The following is a 14,357-nucleotide window of genomic DNA, read 5'->3' on the forward strand; positions in this document are numbered from 1 at the left end:
CCCTTCTGAGAGCAATCAATATACAGCAAAAGGAAGCTTGAGGCTACCAAAAACATTACATTTCCAGATCTGCCAGCTTAATAATTGTCTAAGATATTGGATATTGAGTTAAAGTGACATGGCCATAACAGTAACTAATTTACCTTTAAAACTACAGCCCACTTATACTTTTATTAAGATAAGCAAACGCTTTTCCAGTCTGAGTTAATATACTTGATACTTCAACAAAAAAAAATTAGCTTATGTTCAGCTTGTTGTTTTTGGTGGGAGCAAAAAAAAAAAAAGGGGGGGAAAGCTGTTACTGGAGTTTCATGTAACAAAAAATCAGCCATTAGAACAGCCATAGGGGAGAGAGCAAAAGTGCAGCTAGCTGAAATGCATTTCTGACAGTAACTGATACTGGATGCTAAGGGAAATAATATATGTAATGGTGCAGAGAGTAATCCTTTCCCCTGTTCATATGCCCGTTCTTCAGCAATCAGCAGCTGTGAGCTCCTGAGGTGATGGATGCACTCCAACTACATTTAACAGCCACCAGTGGACAAATCCTTCATGATTTTTCCTAATCTTCTTTTGTCTAGCTATGTGAACTTTAGTCTCTGAAGCATCCTGTAGCAACGAGTTCCTCAACTGAATTTAGTGCTGTGAAAAAGGATTTTTTTCGTACTGCTTCTCCACTATCACAAGGATGATAATATTTCAGTCACCCTATAAAGACTTGTAGGCCAAAAGTTAGCTAGAAACTCAACTTCCTAATGTAAAAACCCATAAAGAAAATAATCTTTTGAAAATAATATATATGCCTTTTAGAAATCTCTTTTTAAAAGGCAAAAACTCATTCCTTTTTCCTTGATAAATTATCTTTATCATGAATTTGCAAGTCTAAAGGATCACAGGAGAAACATGCTACCAGCAGTCATGACTAAAGAGACACAAAACACACCAAAGCCACCTTCTCCCTGGGTTCACCATATGCTGCTCAGCCTTCTTAAGGACAGAACGAATAGTTATTCACATGTCTTAAGTGCTAGTAGGTGTGGTTTTGCTTTATGGGTTCATATCAGAGATGAAAAACGTACTTTAATACTGTGTATGTTCTAATGCTTTTTAGGCATTGACACTCTTTAAGTGTGCTACGCACAACCTACTGTGTTTTATACACCAATGTACACACATATATGTATATAGGTATATGTATATAGATATAATATAGTTAGATTTTTGCTTTAATTTGGCAATTCTGAAACTATTCTAAATGGAGTATCATTCAATGCCCATTACTGCAAATACAATCAATTTAAGGTAAACAGGGAAACCTCTATTTCCCTAAAAAGTTAGCATGAATAATTCCAAAGCTTTTCTTGCTATTATTATCCCTTATTTCGGATTACATATTTTAAATGTCAGCCTTCTACACTTGAACACAACACCTGAAGTATTTCTCTTGCAACATTAATTAATGGTGCAAAATTGCCTTTACTGGTGCCTAAAAGGGAATTCATACAGCATATGTGAATGTATTTCCATGTTGGTAAGATTCGACAGATCTCAGATCTACAATTTTCACAGTTCAAAACAATGATGCCACAACACAGCACTGGTTGAAAATATTTTATGTGACATATTTTAGTAGAATATGCTGTTTATGGCAAAACAATTTTGTAGGATCTTGTCATTTTTCATAAAAGCAGTTATATATGAAAGATGTACATCACATCAAACCCAAAATAGAGTATTTGGGATCGACTCCTTTCTGTTGTCCTGACTTCCTCCTTTCATATTGTTTAAACTCACTGATATTTCATTAACCTAACATATTATGTGAAATATTTTACATTTTTACAGGCAGCTTAACTCTGCCACTTCCTTCCTTTAGACTACTTAACTTCCCAGCTTTATTCAGGTAATATATATCGAAGTATAGCTACAAATAGTGTTATAGTTTAGATTAATACAGTCTATTTGGTTTTTCACCCCGACAGAATTTACTTTGCCCTTGTCACTTGGTAAACGGTTGGTAACCATAGCTTTTTGTCCACTTAGCCCTCCCCAGACATGGTGCAGTCTGGTACTGTGCCATTAGATGTCACTCTGGACCATGCAAAAGAAGATCAAAGCATGAACGAGCATCTTCCCATCAGCAAACAATAACCCCAGTTTCAAAACTTTTTTTTTTTTTCTTTTCAAAACAATACATCTTCCAAGACTGCAGCTTACCCATGTGCCCTCTCCAGCATGTACGCCTTGGCCTCCACCTCCACGTTCCTCTGCGGCTACTAGCTGTGCTGACACAACAGCACACACTGGAAAGCAGGTCAGGCACCATACAGCAAAAAGTCGGTCCTGTCCTCCTTTGATTTCACAAAGGAACAATTTCTAAGGTCCATACTTTTCAATCATACAGAGATACCATGAAAAACCACAGCTGTGGGGTTCCTCTGGGAGGGCCGAAGGGCAATGCTGAGCATGGAGTCTGAGCTTAGAGTAAATAATGCAGCAAATGGGGACAGACTTTTTAGCAGGGCCAGCAGTGATAGGACAAGGGGTAATGGTTTTAAACTAAAAGAGGGTAGATTCAGACTAGATATAAGGAAAAAATTTTTTACAATGAGGGTAGTGAAACACTGAAATGGGTTGCCCAGAAAGGTGGTAGATGCCCAATCCTTGGAAACGTTCAAGGACAGGCTGGACGGGGCTCTGAGCCACCTGATCTGGTTGTAGATGTCCCTGCCAACTGCAGGGGGGATGGACTAGATGACCTTGAAAGGTCCCTTCCATCCCAAAGCATCCTATGTTTCTATGAAATTAGATGTTTGATGGATTGGATCTGAAGCCAACTAACCATTCTATTCCTGCATTGCTTCTTGTGGGTTCTGCTTCCTTTAGTCTTTTTGGTTTGTTTGTTTGTTTGTTTGTAGTTTTCTCCTGACTGAGTTGTTCCCAGTGAAGCATTTCATCAGTTTGTTGTGACTCCCCCAGGGGAAGGGGGGAGTGATGGTAACTTTGATCTTGGGGGAAGAGATAGCAGTGGCAAGGTGAGGTGTTCCCACGTCTGTCAGGTGGATTCTGCTGATGCTGAAATCCTGGGGGAAAAAAAAACACATATTGACTGCTCATGGCATCAGGATCAGAGTCTAACTGCACTTATAGCATTTATTATATTCCCAACCTTCCAGTCTAGGGCATCACGGCATTTTATTCATAAACTGCAGGGAGCAGAGCTGCCATGTCAAAACAGGACAAATTTTAAAAGTCCCCAGATTTCCGGCTGATATGACTGTACTGCACACAACAGCTGTGGAGTTTTGGGCGCATCCTGGAATTTCAGCCAAAGGGAAAAGTCCTGCCTGGGATAAGACTTTTGCCCGTTGCCACACAGTGCCACTAATTCTAAGCAGCTCACAAACAGCTGAAGGCGGGGCACCTTTGAAGTACTTTGTAATCTAATCACATTTATGTCTTTTTAGGCAGAGCACCTCATATGTCACAGCAAGACAGGGTTGCATTAATTTAAAAGGAAATGAAAGAAAGGATTATAAAACCCCGGAGGTTATTAAAGGTTCTCCTTTCTGATAGCAGAGGCATTACACCTTCTCAGAAACCACATTGCATACATACATGCAGGTGGAAAGCCAAAAGAACAGGGGTTGTGGCTATAAGCCCTGACAGCCATGTGAGTAAAATTCACCTTGAATCAAGTGAGAAGCATAGCACTGTCAGGCTGAGAGCTCACATACCAGAAATGACAGCCTTCAGTGGAGAACTTAGCCCAGAAACCAGTTACACAAGGAAGCAACTCTTACCCCTCCACCAGAGATGGGTACTCAGAGCACAATTTCCTGGGGGTCACACCACATGGCTGTGCTGTTTTAGGGGGCTCCCAGTGTGCCTAAGACAGATGAAGTGACAAGCCTGAACGCAAACACCAAGGATGCAGTAGTACTGCAAAAAATACTGAAGTGTTCCAAGTCCAGGCTGGTGGGTAAATATTGACTTGATATCAGCATCAGGTGGGGAGTGTTCTTTGGGGTAGGAATAAAGCAATTCAAGCTGAGGCGTTTCAAGCTGAGGTGGCCCATTTTCCAGCAGGAAACAAATACTTTTCAACTTCTGAGTGTCACCATCACCTTCACCATCATCTTCACCATTACAAGGGGCAAGCTGCTGCTCTCCATGCTGCAAAAAGGATGGCTGATGTTGCACCATAACTGTTATCCAGAAAACCTGTTGTATGATTCAGCTGGTGTCCTTGAAGGCTCTGAGGGTTTGCCTCAGACAGTTGTCTTCTCAGCCTACAAGACAACAAAACATACCTTTTTGTCCCACCTTCATTGTCTTCAGCAATGTTAGAAAGGGAAATGAGCATCTCCTCCTCCGTTACAGCCTCTTGAGTATCATCTTCTTTCCTCATTTTCCCCCATTCATCCAGGGGACAACCAGAACTTCATCCCAAATCTCTGTCATAGGGTAGTAAAGTAATGCCTGCCATCTCCTCTGCATTTCACTTATCTGGCCAAGAGAAGAGCCAACGCCACTCATTTCAACATTGCTTCCAGAGAACTATAAAGACAAAGACTTCCTGTTGCTACCTTAATTTGACGTCCTGGGAGGGGTGGATTACTGTCTCCTGGCCAGGATGGATCTGCAATGGAATACACTGATTAGCAAACAGAAAATGTACACAAAGCAAATCTAGCCTTCCAAATTTTCTCTAGGAAGAGCTTTACAGGATTTACACAAGAATTTGCTTGCAGGGAGAGATTTGAACATCTAATTTAAAACATCCTGTTCTGCGAAGATGAAATATTTCTTTGGGTGCCCACACGTGCAGAGATGCTTTGTTTTTTGCAAGTGTTTCTATGTTTGTCCTTAATCTGTACTGCAGCTGGTGCATCAGTGTTATTTTACAGGTATTAAAAACATTCAGCAGGGTAGCTGCTAGCTAAGGTTTCAGACTCTTGATGGCAGATGTTCTTCATGGTAGAAATGAGGATAGCAGCTGCCTCTGTTTTGGAAGAGAGAATGGAGGAAACTTGATCCACACTGATGTTTGGAGAAGGCTGGTCTTAGGGCTTCTGGAATACCTAGCAAGGTTTAAAAAAGCTCTAATGTCTCACTTAAGGTCAGAAGAAGAGGGCAAAAAAGATCTACCTTGCTGCTAATGGGGGTCTAGGCACTAACTTCACCTTTGCAAGGCAAATTCTGGGTAAGGATTTCTGCCATGTATCTACTCTGTTGAGAAAGAGCTTTTGAAGAACTATATAGAGAAGAGAGAGGAAATTTATTAGTGCTGCAGGGAAGAGGAATCTGGAAAGCAGGAATGGAAACAACCTGATGGATAATTTCAGCTCAGTAAAAGGGAACAAAAGAATCTGTGCTACTTGATCCTACTTTACCCAAGATGCTGCAGAAGGCACGGATGTGAGACAGGCATGGATGTGAGACGGGCATGCCTGCACAATGCTCTCAGGGGACGCCCAAGCCATGGCGTGGGGCCATGAGCTAGCACCACAATTACAAACAGCGTGGCTGTGCTAGAGCAGTGCTGAGGCACAAAAGAGCTCAGGGACATCAACACAATGACACTCACACAGTCCTGCTAGGACCTGAAGGAGTATCTCTGGACACGTACTGCACTGATGCAGCAGCTCGCTCCAGATCTCCAAAACGGCACAGTGCTTCCATGGTCAGTGAGAACAGTAATAGCAGCAGTCTCTCCTGAGAGTGAAGAATGTCAGATCCGAGAGATGAAGAGCAAACACGTGCAGACAGGAGAAGGAGAAGCCACCAAATCCAAACATGACCTGAATAATTTTTGGAGGTTTACTTAATCCCTGAAGTGACTTCTGATTTCCTCTATTTCTCTCCATGTCATTCAGGATTCCTGATGGCGTTACTGATTTTTTTCCTACAATCATTCTTAAATATCTAGCTGTGGAAACACTTTCAAATAAACGCTGCATCTTCAAACCCCTCTCCAAGCCCCAGGTTAAATTAATGTAGAGGCGCAGGCAGTCAGGCAAAGCTTTGACTGAGATCTAGAAATGCCTGCCCCTCACTGACCTAAAAGTCATGCTTACCTTGTGGCAGTGCTATACTTTTCTGGTTCTCACACCAATACATTTGGCAGTAACAGCGTACCAGCGCATCATGGTCTACAGTGTTGTATAAACATAATAATTACAAAAGCCCTCACGTGAGGGGTAAATGCTCCTCTGAAATTCTTTTCCAACTCTTTGGCATTGGTATTTCAGAGAACATGTGCCCACAACACCAAAGCGCAATTATGTCAGTCAGTGGAACAAGAGCACTAGCAATTCCTGCAGTTGTGCTGCACCCACTCCCAATGGCAGCATGTGGTGGAGGAGCCCATGGTCTCCTGTGGTGAGGGATGAGATGTTATGTACAGTAGTATGTACAGAACATAGCAGTATGTATTTCAGACAATACCAAATCATCTCATGTTCAATTAACTGTGTTACATGTCTTTTTGCAATCAAAGCATGATTAAGGATTACTTGGGCATGGGTTGCTGATATTCATTTATAATACTTTAAGTGATTTTAAGAACCTAGTATTTTATAAAAAGCTCCAGTTACAATTTCCTGTCCCCTGTCTTTCCCAGGTGTTCACATGGCAACGTACTTTGCAGTCAAACTAGTCTAATAAAAAATCCAATTAAGAAGGTAACTAAGGAATCTTCATTGGCACCTGACAATAAACACAAATTTGCTGAAGAGGAATACGTTGTAGAGAGGATAAGATGGCAAAATTGGGGCATAGATAATGTATATGTGTGTGTGTTTGCATGTGTTTGTTCACACCCTAGTCACACAAAAAAATTGTGAACAGAAATGTTAAACAAAGCACAAACTCCACAGCCTCAGTAGCGGAGGAATTAGAGATCAGCTATGCATCTCCCATTCATCTTCCCCATCCTGGAATGTGCAATATGTGCTTTAGCCCATCCCATTGCTGAGCACACAGTCAGTGTCTCAGCATGCTTGTAAGTTTTCCATTTGTTTTTCCACAGCTCGCTAATGACTTATAACTGCCCCTGATCACCACCCTGCTGCAAAGGCGATGATGAATTCAGCAGACCCTACATGCAAACGGCAAAGCATGCGAAACACTAACTCTTGGTACCAATAAGCAACTGTAGTTTTGCAAACCTGCTGGGGTTGCATAACATGCTGAAAATATAGTCTCACAGAATAAGTCTCACCATCTTCCTGCCAGCACAGCTCTTCTTCTCTAATATGCCTAAGAGCAAAGAACCATTGTCTGAAAAGTAATTCCATTTTATTCAGTAGCTAGTTTAGTTAACCTTTATAGGAAAGAAAGAAGTGAAAAGCAAATAAATACCGCTATTTTAGTTTGCCACTGCTCTTTTTAGATATGAAAAAGATGAAGCAAAGCTTTGTTGATGAGAAAGTTTGCCATAATATTGCTCCACTGATGCATTTAGCAACATTGCAGTGGTGTGATGTACATACACCAGTACATTTTGCCAATTTATAATGCTGAAGCAATCTCTGCTATGGTTTTATCACTGACCTAGCGATGAGGTCCAGACAGGCCCCAGCTTTGGGAAATGGAGACACAATTGAAGCTCTGTGATTAGTTCTTTCAGGGTCGACTCAGCAGGAAAGTACGCTCCCCAAGGCATGCTTTGCGTATGTCTGCTCCTTCTTATAAACAGAGGCAAAGCAATGGTTGAAACACAGGATTCAGCACATGGGTTTTCATACACTTCTGTCCTAGCGAAAGGAAAGGATTTAACATTATCGAAATGAAACAAGGAATTTGAAGGCTGCTTCTCCCATCTCAGATGTTGCTGACATTGACATGCCTCTGTGGGGATACACACATCTGCACTTCCTGAAAGAAGTCATTTAAGTGGAAACATTTCCCAGTCGCCACAGTGCTCAGTATGATTCTTATACACCATCATATAAATCTTATTAGCTCACAAAACTCACAAAAATATTCCCACTAACCACTCAGGTCAGTGGAGCAAACTGGATCTGCCCCATTTTATCTTTCCTAGAAAAGAGAATGCATTTTAAAGCATGCCCAGTAAAATCACAGTCCTCACAAGTCAGCAGGTTGTTGGCTTGTTTTTTCTGCTTTTTAATGAAAGAATGCAAAAGGAGCAGGCTTATGAGAATCCAGCAAGCGAAGGGTGCGTTATCTGAACGCGTTCAATGCCTGTTAGTCAATAAAAGTACATTACCATGCCATCCTCCGCATTGCAGTCTAACCCCCACTACCTGCACAGATCTCCAATGCAAATAAATACGAACACCAGCTAAATCAGCACGCTGTGAAACTGTAAGAGGAATTCCTCTTTCTTTCCACGTTCCTCCTGGATATCCTTAAGCTAACTATTTTTAACAAAAGATGTTTTGTTCTGAATGCCCTGACCCAGAATTTGCAGAAGAATTTGGCAAGATTAAAATTAGTGCGTCTTTAGGCTTCAGTTTACCAAGATATTAAAGCATGTGCCTAACTTTAAGCATAGAAGTACTGCTTTTGACTTCAGTGGGACTTCTCACCTATTTAGAGTTAGGTGAGTGTTTACATATCTTGCTGAATAGCTGCCTTGGGGCTTTCTAACCATATGTCCTGAAAACTTTTGCCATCCTTAACTAAGCTTGTCAATACATTGCCGTGAAAGCACCCTTTTTTCTCCCTCTTTTTTTCTGGCATTGTGTTTCATTCTTATTGGAAAAACTATTTGAGGTTGTTTTGCACTAACTAAACTGTAAGCTACATCTGTCCAGAAAAAAGGTAGTGGCCCTCCTTTATAAAACCTCAGAGTTAATCAGTGGAATCTTGCAGTGGGGCAGGAGGAATACTTTATACTCTGGAACCGCACAGTGGCATGTAGCTTCTCCTGTTGGAAATAAATTCCTTTTTCAAAGAAGTAGGCTCAGACCTTACACACACCAGGTTTTGCTTTGTTTTTCAGAGAAGTATAGAACTTTGAAAACAGAAAGATCATAGAGAGTTACACACGCGCGCGCACACACACAAAGAATGGTGAAAAGACAAATCCATATGCAAATGCCAGTTCAGAATCTGATGTGAACCGTACGATGTGAATTATAAAGCAATGGAACAACAATTCTCTGATTAGTGTAACTTTAAAGGCTTTAATGGCTTTATTCCTTATTAATGCTGGACAAGTGGAAGAAGATGACTGTGATCCCTTGGACTAGAGGAAAATAAAAATAATAAATGACTAATTCGACAACACAGCAGAAACTGTGATTCCAAATATTTTTAGAAGACAGCTGCGCAATCCAAAAATATTTCCAATATTAGCAGAAAAGCAGAAAAGTGAAAATAAGATGCGCGTGTAAGAATGAGAGCTGACCCTGGGATGAGGGATTACAAATCACTTGAAGTAATCTGGCATACAAACAGAAAAGGTGGCAGCTTGGATATGCAAACATGATCACCTATATTGAAAAGCTGCTGAAGGGTAATGAAGTAAAGGGAAAGCAATAATGAAGAACAAGGACCGAACTGGGAGGAGTGTCTGGAACCATACTGCAATGTTGCTGGAATTCGCGTTTAACATTAACGATCAAGAAGAGGGTTTTAAACAATATTGTAATGAAATCTCCAGGTGATGTGAACTTGCTAAGCATTATGAATGATAATGAGGGCAGAAAAATATTGCTGCAGAGCCAACAGAAATCAGGAGGACAGGAAGAAAGTAATGTTCTGCTGGCAAAAAAATACAGGCTATAATGGGGAGGAAATATGGAAAGGAGGGAGGCTGGAAGAGAGAATTAGCAACCAATATCAGGATTGCCTAGTAGTCAGTTCTGAATTTTCATCATGATGCCAATGAGTGAGACCAATAGGTGCAAAAGAAGGTATCACTTGATGTGGAGAAATAATCATTATTCTGATGTAACAGCACGAGGCAGACTTGTGTCCAAGCATTGACCTGAAAATTGTTCTTAGCAGGAGCTGAGGTGAAAAAGGGCAATCAGCACCAAGTGAGCACAATCCCGTGCAAGGCTACAGGCCACATCGGAGGAGGGCTAGTGCCGGTGTGGACAAAGCAGGCCTAGCCCGCGGGGGCAGCAGAATGACTGCGCTTCCATTTCCGCTTTGCCTGTGCCCCAGCCCAGGCAGCCAGCCTGGCTCCTTCCATCAGAACAGAGACGAGGTTTTGAAGTGATGGGGAAGGACTGCTGCCCCTCTCAGCAGCAAGTTACGGATAGCTCCTCTTCAAAAACTGCCCTACTCCGATCTCTGTGGGACAACCTTCTGGCCCAGCTCCTCGCTTTAGGTCTGTCCATCCCATGGCAGAAGCACCCAGCATCCACACTGGCATCTCGTTCTTAGAGGAGCCAAATTAAAGGTTTCCTTTATTTGCAAAGAGTCGTACACCAACTTTGTGTCCATGAACACGCGGAGGTGCAGCGACTCTGAGCGCTGGCCCCAGGCCAACCATACTCACCACGTGTCCCCCAGGCACCTCTGGTTATGATATGTTGTAAACTTAGACCTCTTGTAGTTGAAATGATTTCTTTGTGCGTTGACTTCTTCCCTGTTCATTTAGGATGGCAACGCTTTCAGGATCCTTGGCAAGAAGCCATTATAGCCACACCAAATTGTATCCCTTCTTTTCCATTCTCTATTAGGTTCCCACATCTCCCATTCTTTCTGAATATTGATGCCCTCAACTCTGTTTTCTGGCTAAACTCTCAGGCTTCTGTCCCCAGACTCATCCTGGCTACTGCATGCCACTCTTCCTCCCTGTCTGGATTTCTGGTCCCCACCACTTTCTCCATTCTCCTCCGTATTCTGTGCTTCTTGAGTCCCCAGTCTGTGCAACAGTTGCTCATGTGTCACCTCAGTTTGCCTATTTATCCACAGATTTACGGATATACACGCATTTTTACATGGTCAAAAATATGGGCTTTTAGTTACAAAGATTTCAATTGGAGGGCACAAACTGGAAAGAGACAAGAATCAGCACTTTCATGCTAAGCTTGTAAGAGTCCTCAGCAAAGCCTCCTCCCTCCCCTGCAACCCCCACCATTGTGCTGGGAGTGTCACAAGAGAATCAATCTGCAACCCTGCAAAAAAAACGCAGAAATAATCACAAAAACAGATGGACATCTCCTAATCCCTGGTAGCTGAAGGCAGGATTTTACTCTTGTTTTTAGATGATTCCTCCTTCTAAAGACCTCCATCAACTCAAATCTGGTTTTGTAGCAGAAGCTGTATCTGTCAGCTGCACTCTCACTTCCTTTTCCCTATCCATTACCATGTAAGCTATAGTGCAAAAAGTCATTTTTTTCAATTCAAATCAAATTCTCTGAACTCTAGAAAGAAGCCTTCCCACCAGTGATTTGTTTCTTTCTAATCAAATAAAGTAATCCTTGAGACATCAGCCCTTAAGAAGAATGTTTTCAAAGGCAGCTGCTCTGCTAATTAGATTAAATGCCTGGATGATGGCAATTTACTTACAGTCACCTCACAGAGGGATATACAATACTATGCATTCTCTGGCAAATAGTGCTAGCGCAGAACTAACACCACCCAGTGTAGGCAACATAAGGGTTTAGTCAACTTTCAGGATATTCTTAATGGCTGAACTTAACATTTCCAAAAAATGGCAGAAGGCTCCACCCCACATCACAGCAGAACCCTGTACCGCTAAGCAGTGCCTCGGCCCTTTTACAGGAAAGGATATGCTCACTACGCGTCTTCCCGGGCATATGACAAACAAGAGCAACAGGTACAAGAACTGCACTTTGCCTTATCTTGAGCAGGATAATGGCTTGTGTTAGGCTTGGCTCAATCCACATGTGACTGCTCTGCATCCTCTAACCAACCTTCTAAACATCTGCCAGATGTCAACAGCTCAGAAGATTCCCTCAGGCAGTATCTCTGCATGAGACCCTCAGCGGGATCGATGGCAAGAGTCTTGTGGAGCTCCCAGGAACAACAGGACAACAGAGAGGACAGAGAGACTGGCTGGCAAAATGAGGATGCTGGTGCACACACTGAGTTTCTGTCATGTCAAGAGTGGTCCTAAACAAACAGATTCTTCCTCAGCTAGTGCTACACATGCCAATGTCAGTACAGGCTGAAGGCACAACTAAAATACACACACGCTGAAGCCTATGTGGGGAGACTCTATATGCCTCCACAAGGTAATGTTACCAAAAAAGGTTTGAATTATTTTTCACAACAAAACATAAGCAAACATGGGAAGCAAAATGCAATTTAGCTCTTGAAGTTGTCTGGTATACCAAAGCATTTTGTGTACTCTGGACTTCATCCAAAGCAAACATTCGACTACTTTTAAACACATCTGGAGGTCAATACAAATTGTCCTACCCTTAACATTAGTCCCACACAAACTGACTAATATGCATTCACAAAACAGGGAGTGGAGTAAAGCAATTTCTGAGGTCACATGAATGATTTGGCTTCACTTTCAAGTCCTACCACAGATTTCCTGTTCAATCCTGCGTAAAAGGGTTAACCTCTTGGTACATCTCCATCTGCCAAAGAGGGTAAATAACACCTGCCTCCTTTCTGGTAGTTTATGAGGCTCTGAGGGCATGTCTCTACCACAGGTGCAGGCACACCCAAGCTGGCTCCATATGAGGAGCACTAATTGTGTTCCTCATTTTTCCAGGGATTCAAATTAAAATGCCCAGTATTCAATTTACCGAAGTGCTGAGTGCTCAGAACTGCAACTGAAGTCAAAGGGAACTCTGCTTGGAACAATAAAATAGATATATGTTAACTGTATAATACTAAGTACAGTGAAAAACCAGGCCGTAGGCATCTCCAATGGGCACCTAAAGTGAGCGAGCATCTCTGAAATGAAACTCAATGCCTCAGGTCTCCTCCTAGAAAACAAAAATAGCTTTATACCTTTTAGGATGTTGTAAAGACATTATTCATTCATACCATAAGGCACTGAAAAGCTAGAATGCTAAGTATATTTTTAAAAAGCAAAAGGAAATGCTATCGGCAGTGCACAGCTTAAATGATCTGCAGAAAATAAGGCACGTCTGGAGCATGAGGACAGAGGACGTTGAGTAGTTGCCCACTGATCACCCATCTTTCATTCTATACACTTATTGAGGAACAGACGTGTGGAACAACACTGTGCGATCACATCATACAAACCAGGACCTAAAATAAGGTTATGTAGACAAATTGTTTTGTTTCTTACTGTTTTGGTGTCTGATTTTGCAACCATATCATTCCTTTACTACAGCTTCTTCATAAAATTTAATTTACCTCAGGATCCATAGGTGGAAAACAGAAATCTTATACCAACTCTTGCCTAAATCAAGAATAATGTCTTTGGAATTAATGGAAATAAAGTAACATAAGTGAAAAGTCAAACCTTTCTGTGCAAGCTACATTTCAGCATTTGGATTCAGTGTACTAAAGCTAGGCAGCAAAATGGGGTGTTACCTTTTTTTTAAGTCATTCTTAAAGTCTAGTGAAACTTTACAGAGCACCAGTATTGAACATTCTTCTCTATCAGTCATTAAGAATAGCAGAAGTTTTACAAGTCCCTACTATGAAGCTATCACCTTTACCACTACCACTTCCCCACACAACCTCATAGTTTTAAATTTGGGGGTGATTCATACCATTTACTCTCTCCTCCAGAAATCGGATAACACAGCTATTTGTTGAGTTATCTCAAAAGATTAAGTGACATCACAAGGGTTCTGGGGAAGAAAGTAATCAGTACAACAGAGGGGATAATCAGGAAGCTGATTAGAATAAAGATACTGCTGTGATATAGCCCATTTGAGATTTAATGTATGAAAAGATAAAAAGATGAAAGAAGAGGAATAACAAAGAGCAAGGGATAACAGTTCCTTGTAAAAGAAGGAGGAAAAGAAAGAAAGATATATGACCTTATATTATCTAATTCTCCTAGCAAGTATATACTAACTGGTATTTGTGTCGGTGAGTCCTATTTGGCCGTGTTAGAACATGGTTTGAATAAAATAAGGAACTGTGCTGTATGTCTGTTTTAACAAGTGCCAAGCCAAGTGATTTACAAAAACATTTCAGCTCCTCATACCTGCAATGGCATTTTGCAAGATTCTTGCCACATGCCACACACCGATGGTTGTTTGCCACCCTCCATCCGAGAGGTGACAGCGTTTCATGCTGTCTTTTGTCAGCACCTTCAAAAGCATCTCAGTTTTCAACTCAGTTTTTCCTTCCACCTTGTAGATGAAGAGTTCAGTCATCCTGGCACTGAGGCATTGCTCTGCACAGGGAAGTTCAGCGAGATGAATGGGGAAGGAAGAAGAGCAGAGGCATATTCATTAAAGAGA

The sequence above is a fragment of the Platalea leucorodia genome (assembly GCF_965183815.1).
Source record: "Platalea leucorodia genome assembly, chromosome: 3".
Lineage (NCBI taxonomy): Eukaryota > Metazoa > Chordata > Aves > Pelecaniformes > Threskiornithidae > Platalea > Platalea leucorodia.